Here is an 8,944-nt window from a genome sequence, read left to right on the forward strand (position 1 = left end):
CGGACGGTCCACCCCCCCAGCTTGTAAAGGCAGGAGCTGTGGACCAATACCTGCCTCAGTGGCACAATTTCGGCTTTTATCGTCATCTGGGCCGGCCGCCTTCCGATGAACTTTCATTTTTTTGCTGGTTGTTTTCCCTGGAAGGGTTTCTTCCTGTTTTGTGCTTTGTAAGGGGAAGAGGATGCGACGGTAGCAGTCGCAGTGATGCTTTCAGGCAGTTTTTACGTTATTCAGTTGGCGGCCGGTCACAAGCGGTGTCCCCCAGGGCTCAGTTCTGGGGCCAGTCTTGTTTAATGTCTTTATCAACGACCTGGATGAGGGGATCGAGTGTGCCCTCAGTAAATTTGCAGACGACACCAAACTGGGTGGTAGTGTTGATCTGCTTGAGGGGAGGAGGGCTCTGCAGAGAGACCTGGACAGGCTGGATCGGTGGGCTGAGACCAACTGTATGAGGTTCAACAAGGCCAAGTGCCAGGTCCTGCACTTTGGTCACAACAACCCCAAGCAACGCTACAGGCTTGGGGAAGAGCATCTGGAAAGCTACCTGGTGGAAAAAGGGTGAGGCCGCACCTCGAATACTGTGTTCAGTTTTGGGCCCCTCACTACAAGAAGGATGTTGCATTGCTGGAGCATGTCCAGAGGAGAGCAACCAAGCTGGTGAGGGGTCTGGAGCACAAGTCCTGTGAGGAACTGGGGTTGTTGAGCCTGTAGAAGAGGAGGCTGAGGGGAGACCTTATTGTTCTCTACAACTGCATGACAGAAGGTTGCAGCGAGGTGGGTGTTGGTCTCTTCTCCCAAATAACAAGTGATAGGGCAAGAGGAAATGGCCTCAAGTTGCACCAGGGCAGGTTTAGGTTAGACATTGGGGAAAATTTCTTCACAGAAGGGGTTGTCATGCATCGGAATGGGCTGCCCAGGAAAGTGGTTGAGTCCCCATCCCTGGAGGTATTTAAAAGGTGGGTAGATGAGGTGCTTAGGGCCATGGTTTAGTGGTGGGATGGCAGGGTTAGGTTAATGGTTGGACTTGATGATCTTAAAGGTCTTTTCCAACCTAGACGATTCTATGATTTGTGCCTCTTTGTTTAGCGAGGCCGAGGCAGAGCTGAGGGGGTACAGCATATCTCCTTGGTACTGACGCAGCGCGAGCTGTCTAGCTTGGCCAAGCAGCCAGAACAGCCACCATGCTCCCTTCTCCTGAGGCTTTGCATTAGATGCCTGTGGGGAGGAGTATTTTAGATGACTTCACTACTAGGTCTGTCCCGACAGGGTTTCATGGGTCTGAAATAAGAGAAAAAGGCTTTTCATAGCAAACTCAGAGTGAAACATAAAGGGGGCCTTTCTTACTATTTGATGTGAAAGTGCTTGAGAGCAAAGAGAAGCCCAGGGCAGAGTTTGCTCATCCTTCCCTTTGCTTTTTGCCTTTGCCCTGTGGTTTCTTTGCTACCTGTAACTCATTACTAAAGAAGTGATGTTTGGGTCCCCTACACCAGTGCCTGTACAATCGAAACTTACCCAAATACATGATTTCCACCAGCCATGCATGAGGTCATTTAATCGCTTTGTCTCCAAAGTGGTTGGGGTTGTGCCAGTGAGGCCTTCTTGCCCAGTAGGACTTTCCTACCAGCAATCCACGCCTGGAGGTTCAGCATGTCCCGGGGCAGAAATCTTAGCCCAGGCCTAGGGTTACGGTTAGGCCTAAGAGTAGGGTGAGCAGACTGAGAAGTAGGAAACCTACAGGCATTAGATTGGTGCCTAAGCACGGTTCCTTGTAGAGTCATAGCTTGCCATTGTGCCCTTTTTTTCCCCTTGGGATGCCACGATCTGGACATAACTGTTCCACGCACAAGACCTTTAACTGGATGACAGGCAGGGTATGCATCAAGTGCTGCCAAAGGGGATCTGGAAGAGAAGGAAAATAGAGTCAGTCTTCTGCTCTGCTTGTGGCTTGGCAGGTCGGCTTCATGCTGCAACACCGATGCTTGTGACTCCCACTTTTTATCTCCTGTCATAGTGAGTAGAAAAGGGAATATGGAGTGGTGAGTCCTGCACTCTCTTTTTGACTTTGAAACAGACAGTAAGCTAATGGTAACCTGTTCTGATCACTTGTAATCACCTAAAACTTCATCCCCTCCTTTTAGGACATAACAGGGGTGAGACAGCTGTGTGGAGAGGGAACAGAGTGGCTGCTGAAAGTCTATGGCTGAGTTGGACATTGATTGTCTTGTAAGTTGGTAAGTAGGTCATCAGAAAATCTCCATTGGCTTGTCTGAAAAGCAATTATGTAGGGGTTTCTCTCTAATCGAAAAAGTTAATGGATTTAAAGCAGAATGATATTCTCAGCTGAATCAGATGCATGGAGTACAAGTTCGGAAGAAAGCATCGGAGGCTGTTTACTAAGCATAAATCCCATGAAAGTGAATTTAATGATGCTCTGGAAGAACAGAATCTGTATTTGCACTGTACCTTACTTCCTGCTCCAATTATTGAACTTTGACTGTAGCTACGGCAGCTCTTAGTTAAGGTTTTGAAACTGTCAGGGTTTGGTCAGAAAGCCAGCCCATCGTGGTGATGTGCCCTCTCGTGCTCTTTCAACAGGAAACATGGTGCTGCTAACAATGTAAGAGCCTACGCCTCCCAAAACAGAGCGTACAAGTGTTTACGCTTCCCCTGTAACATGAGTAGCCATCTCAGCTGTGAACGGACACCAGAGACTGCGTGGTCAAGCTCCAGACTTGGCTGGAGAGGAGCGTCTGTCAGCCTCTGTGACTTAGCTGTGCTCTCCTCCCTTTGCTCAGAAGAGGTAAGTCCAGTTTCCAAAGGTAAGAAGGTAAGGCTTTAATACTGAGGGCTTTTTGTAACTCCTGTAGGCAGACTTTGCTCCCAGCTAAGCTGTTAGTTGCTATCTCCTAGCAAGATATGTCTGTGCACATGGTTGTGCTGGGCTAGAGTCACAGTTCAAGCCAGTTTTTCAACCACTTGTCTTATGGCAAGAGCCTCTGCAGTACTGCCAGGCATCCAGGAGGAGTGGGCAGAGGTGCTGAGACAAAAATAGCGGCACGTTTTCACGCACTGTAATTGGAATGAATTCTAGTTCAGCTAAACTGGCCACAACAAATGGAGAAGATGCATTTGTGGCTTCATAGCAATAATATAGAAGAAAGAGTGACTTGTGTGTATGCTCTCCTCTTACCATTCCTCCCCTTCCTAAATTATATACTGCTTAGCTGCTCCTCCAGATAGAAAACTAATAGAAGGGAAAACCTACCATTTCATTGTCGCATCTTTGGTCTGCATTTATTCAGGTATATATAAGAAAAAAGAGACACTTAGAGGTGGCTGTTGACCATGCTGAAGCTAATGGAAATGAAATAAGCTGCCAAATACATTGCCATCTTTCTTCCCTGTTGTCCAAATCTGATTCCCTTCTAAAGCAAACACCCATGGGTACCTAAGCAAACTGTTTTGCCTTTCATCATGTCTTGAAAATGGCAGAACTGCTGCTTCTACGAAGCTGATCTTACATACAAAGAAGCAGAAACATTGTGGTACCAGTAATCTCATTTAAATCAGGGATGAGGATTGGAAATATGCCGGAAACTCACTGTGCTCGATGCTGTGTCCTATGGACCTCCTGCGCCAGTACCGAGAATTTACCCCATATGTAGAAATGAGTGGGAAGCGGTCAACATGCACATTCTTTAAAAATAGCGGGTTGTCAGTAACAGTGGGAAGAATTATTCTGTGAACCATAAAAAGTGCTAGTGCAAGATTGGGCAATGAAGGAAAAGATAATGGAAAAAAAACAGGGGGGCTGCTGTTTAGCAAGCTTAAAATCTTTGTCGTTGTGGAGCGCAGAACTGGCGGAGAATGCCTAATACGATGCTTATTAGCCTAATCTCCTATAGATAAAAGGCTCAAATTAATCACACTCAGACAGATTGTTTGTGCTTTGGGGTGTTTGTGTCCCTTCCAACTCTTGAACCTACTAGCTGATTTCTGCCAAAGTTGAGAGAGATGCAGTTTCTAAAAATCAAATTTCTTAAAATGGGGGAGGAAGACAAAAAAACCCTCTGTTGTTGTCCTGGCTGGGCACCTGCTCTGACTTCCCGGGTTTTTGCTGACAGAGAATCCCCAGGGCAGACGGATATTCTCCATGTCTCACCTGTGGGAAGAACTTCAAGGAAGCATGAGCTCTTGTTGGACACCAGAGTTGATCAACCAGGAGAGACAACTCTGTAGGAAACACCATTTCACTAGGTCTAGGGCTTGTGGAGGTATTCATGTTATCTGAAACCAAAACTGCTCTGGAAGAAAAAAAATAGATTTAATGAATCTCCACTCTAAAGCATCTTGGAATAAGAACAAAGCTTTTGAAACTCTCAAATTCATATGTTTTACTGAAAAGGGCTTGGGAGGTTTTCATTTAAATGATTCTTTATGTCAGTGTTTTGGATAATTTTTTGCCTTTAAAAAGGTTTATTAATATATCAGTTGACTTTATCTGAGTGGCACTTTTTTCTCTACTAATTTGTAAAGAGATTCAAGATTTGTGCATCTCACCCCGGATTAGTATGTGTAAACGTTTTAAAACCTTCTGCAGCACCATTCTGCTCTATTAAAGCTTCTGACAGTCCATCCTGCTGATTTAGCATGGCTTCACTGCATGAGATACGGCAGTGATCCCAGGGACTTAAATGGGTGAGTGAAATGGTTAACAGAATATTTTATTTAAATGCACCTAAAGCAGGAGAACTGCCCAAAGTTCAGTCTCCAGACTGACATACTCACAGATTTGTTCCCTAGTCACGTGCTGATTGTTTTGGGATGAGAATCACTTGCTCCTGGATGCTTCTACCAAAGCAGCATGTACAAAATTAATTTCACAAAACTCAGCAAGAGACCATATGGAAGGGGAAAGTGATATTTTTTTTTTTAAAACCAAAATTTATTTCAGTCACTAACACATTGTGTTATAGATGTCACTCCCTTGCACTCCCACACCAGGTACTCGGAAGTATCAAGACGTGCGTGATCCTTTCATATGCGCTTTTCTGCTAATGTTTCATTCAGGCCAAGTCTAGTATTTCTGATATAAATCTCTACAAGCCACATAGTGAGTTAAATTGTACTAGCATACTTTCCCGCGGCTAGGTTATCCTAGTGCAATTTTCTTCTGCGTCTGCAGCTACTTTTAACTTTGGGGCTTAAAAAGAGAAAGCAGGAAATTGTAAAGCCGAGCTTTATTATACCCTAAACATAGCTGTAAGCTGTTGATAGCGCTTACCAACTACCCCCTTGTAGCGAGAGCAGAGCAGGAAGAATGTTTCACTTTTTGTTTTACAGAAATATGGAAATTCACGGGGAGAAATTTCAGCCCATTTTGAGCTTCAAGTGAATGTTTGGTGACTCTTTAACCTCAAGGACTAACCTGTGTAATTTTCCCCTGTCCTACATTTGATTCTTCTGCCTGAGAATCAGAAATGGCCCTTCTGTATTAGCCACAAGTCAGGTAATGGCCATTTTTTTTCTTGGCCTAAGTCAGCTTCAATGCCAGCCAAACACCTTATGCTCTTTTCTTGAGACTTAAGACTTAGGCTAGACGTTAGGAAAAACTTCTTTGCTGAAAGGGTTGTCAGGCTCTGGAATGGGCTGCCCAGGGAGGTGGTCGAGTCCTCATCCCTGGGGGTATTTAAAAGAAGGATAGATGAGGTGCTTAGGGCCATGGTTTAGTGGTGGGATGTCAGGGTTAGGTTAAAGGTTGGACTCGATGATCTCAAAGGTCTTTTCCAACCAAAGTGATTCTCTGATTCTATGAGTCTATGACTATTTAGTCTTCCTTAGACATCCTGGCTGCAAAACCAAAACGGTGCTCTTAGGCAGTGCCTCCCTGAAGACGTATTTAACGCGTCCTTCGAACAAAATGCCAGCCCTCTGGTAAATGAGCTGATCTTAGCAAGGCCTGAACCTGCACGTTGAGGCTCATAGAGAGCCAAGCCCAGGCGTTAAGCCCGGCCCAGGCGTTAAGCCCGCGGTCGCCGCTGGGTGGCAGCGCTCCCCTCCGCGCTGCTCTCGCTGGAAGAGCCGGCGCTTCGCAGCACCCCCAGGGCTCAGGGGTTCCCCTCGAGCTATGACCTCTCTGAAATGTTAGGTATTTCCAAGCAAGCAGATCTGCCGGAATCATATTTGGTATGATGATTAGAATTTGGGAAGGACTAACAGAGTAGCTAGCACATTTTGGAAGTCTGTTTGTATAGGCAGATTTTATGGAAAGCGGAGACCTTCCAAAACCAGTTGTAACTCACCATTGTGAAGGCTTTGGCTCCCCATGCAAAAAAAACAGCAGGAAGTAATTTTACCAAGAGAGAGGGGACACTATTCAAGCATCTACAGACAAAAAGGATGAGTATTATGTTGTAAATGCATGTGCTTATTAAACTAGCCTTTGCTGGAATTTTAGAGGCAAAAGATAGCATGGAACTGGGGTCAAATGTAGTATTTCCAAGCAAAGAGCAGCAAGCTGTTCCTGGTTGCTGTGAAACCTGGATCAAATGAAAAGTGGTTCCTTCCCGTGCAAAGGAGATGATGATATGGGCATGAGCTCTTTGAGAACAGGTACAGTTTGGAGAAAGCCTACTGAGATACCTTGGTTGTTAAGCAGAGTCAGTTTGGCTGGCACACAACTGGCAGAAGAATTGGAATGGCAACATCTGGGGAGGGGATGCAGGGCTGGGAACATCTGGTTGGCCAGTGGTGTTAGTTATGGGAATGTCAGGGAAGAGGGCAGTGAAACAGTTGTGGCCAGTCCCATAACTGAGTATGAGAATTGCCCTCCAGACCCATGTGTGAGAGCAACCACTGTGATACTGGATTCATCCCCGTGAGAAAAGAGGGAGAAGGGAACCGCTGCGCTTGGTGAGCTCCTCATGTGGACATACAGTATTAAAAATGGTTGCATCTCGTTCTTTCAATGGCAACTTGCTGGCAGAGGCAGAAGCAGTGATGTTTATACCGTGATATCAAACAGTGCCCTTTCTCCTCCACTCTTACCTCACTGAAACACTGAAGTATCAGGGAAATCCACTCCTAAAGTCTTCTGTCTCGCTGGAGTCGGTGATTATGTTTAGCTCTAAATCCCTGGTTGAATACAACATCTAATATTGTCAGAGATTTTGGTTATTCATATTTGAGAGGAAAATGGTTGATTCAGGCCAGTCTTCAGTGAACCATCTATTATCAGATGCCTGGGGTAGTTAGACAGATCAGATGCATAATTACCTACATCAGCGCAATATTAAGTAAGTTGTTAGTCATTCTTGCTTTATGGCGAAATACAAGGCAGTTCCTGGTTTTGATTAGCATCTCCATTACCTGCTCTCCGTAAACAGATAGTTGGCTTGGTTTTTTACTAGAAATTTGCACGCGTCTTCGCCTTCCACGCAATCTGGTTACCCAGCCTGCTTTTTTGTATGCTACAACTAATAAATGAGCAGCTGCCATGGCTACTGTAGCCGTACAAATACATAGAAAAGCTCTTCAGCTTTTAAGGAGTGGCTGGAGGCAGGTAATTAACCACGGTTTCACTCCTTGCACACAGAGCGCCGTGGAAAGAAACACACTGGGCTTCCCTGTGGGTTTTGCTTTTATGAGCACATACTTCAAGGATTGCAACATCACTGCCATTTCTGGGTACAGCGAGAGAGTAAGAAAAAGCAGGGCTGAGTGCTACAATGCACAACAGCATTCTCTCTAGCAAATCCAGTTATAATTAAGCTGGCAATAACAAAGGGGTCTTAAAAATAATAGCAGATTCATCTTTGGAGAACTGCCTTCTCCTGCTTCCTTTCCCCCATTTTCAGGCTTTTCTCCTTCACTCTGTTCTCTCCACTGCTTCAAGAAAAGCACCTCGAACGCATCCAGGAGTGGGAGGGTGTTCACCAAAAGATTTTGCAACTTTTCTGAGCTCTTGGCTTTTTTCATATCAATGCATTGTCATTTATGCATCTTAATATGCTGGTTCTGTATCTTTAAAGAATCACTCATATTATAGAGCTATTAAAAATCACTTTTTTAACATGCAGGTTAAATCACATTCTGCTATGTAGCAGATTATTATTTGTCTGTCAGCTCACAGTAAGAGGTCTGATTTCTGCCCACCAACTTTACTGGGAAGTTCTCAGTTGCCTATAATGAGGGTAAAATTGGGTCCAAGAGTGTTAAATTATATCTTCTCCAGAACAAAAGAGCATACCTAGGCTTTCAGCCATATCACTCTGTTTGCAAACGCCAGTGAAATTCTTTTTTGGTCTCACTGACCCATGACAACGTGATAGTCTCTTAGAGCTATAGACTGGATTTCAGGACAGAAATTGCTGCTACCAGCTAGTTTGAATTCTTGCAGAGAGAGGCAAAACTTCAGCCAGAAACTTGCAAACCTGTATGTCCTGGTTGAGCTGTAGGCCAAGAATTGCCACCTCTTTGTCTCAGTAACAAAAGCCACTTACCAGGAAAGCTACTGGTGCTGGTTTGGTGCAAGATTATTTTCTCTCTGTCTCTCTCTCATGTCCCATTCCGAGCTTACTGTTCCCCATTTCACTTGTCTCTGAAATTCAAACCATTGGTGGTTGCTCTTTAAAGAACAACAACAATTTTAAGTTGCTATAAAATCAATCTGAAGCTGAAGTTGCATTCTCATTCATACTTTTACTGTTCGTCTAGTATATTTTAAAGTATTTGGGGCTTGGGGCCAAGCATTGGTATAAATCAGAATAAATATTTGGCTGACTTACTTGGGTATCTTCCTTCAGCAATCTGTGTCTAGCTCATGGTTTGGCTGCCTTTGCAGCTGGGATACCTTTTGTTTTTCCTGCCAGCTTTTTTTTTTTTTTTTTGTGGTTTTTTTTCTTTTACATCTTCTGTCTGAAGCAAAAAAAGTGTCTTGGTTCAG

Source organism: Egretta garzetta, unplaced genomic scaffold (genome assembly GCF_000687185.1).
Source record: "Egretta garzetta isolate BGI_Z169 unplaced genomic scaffold, ASM68718v1 scaffold96, whole genome shotgun sequence".
Classification (NCBI taxonomy): domain Eukaryota; kingdom Metazoa; phylum Chordata; class Aves; order Pelecaniformes; family Ardeidae; genus Egretta; species Egretta garzetta.